Source organism: Penaeus monodon, chromosome 22 (genome assembly GCF_015228065.2).
Source record: "Penaeus monodon isolate SGIC_2016 chromosome 22, NSTDA_Pmon_1, whole genome shotgun sequence".
NCBI lineage: Eukaryota > Metazoa > Arthropoda > Malacostraca > Decapoda > Penaeidae > Penaeus > Penaeus monodon.
In genome coordinates this window covers 526,396-526,703 of record NC_051407.1, presented here as the reverse complement: position 1 = coordinate 526,703, position 308 = coordinate 526,396, and positions in this window count along the sequence as shown.

Genomic DNA, 308 nt, shown 5'->3' with positions numbered 1-308 from the left:
TCCCTTACACCCAATAACAGAAAGTGTAAAAAAAAAACGAAAATAAAAATCATAAAAAGTTTACGCAAGTTACTTTACCCAAAACTAAAAAAAAGAGTGCTTAAAAGTAAACGAAATAAAGCAAATGGTTTTATACTTCGTTCAAACAGTGGAAATCTATAAAACTCAAACAAATGTAATAAAACAAGAAAACATATTAATAAAAAAAAACGGTAACATTTGTCTCCACGTGGGTCGGCGTGGGTATTCTGTCAGAATTCCAGGGGAAACTCTTGTATTTCCGGCAGGGATGGTCTGGGGTCACTACA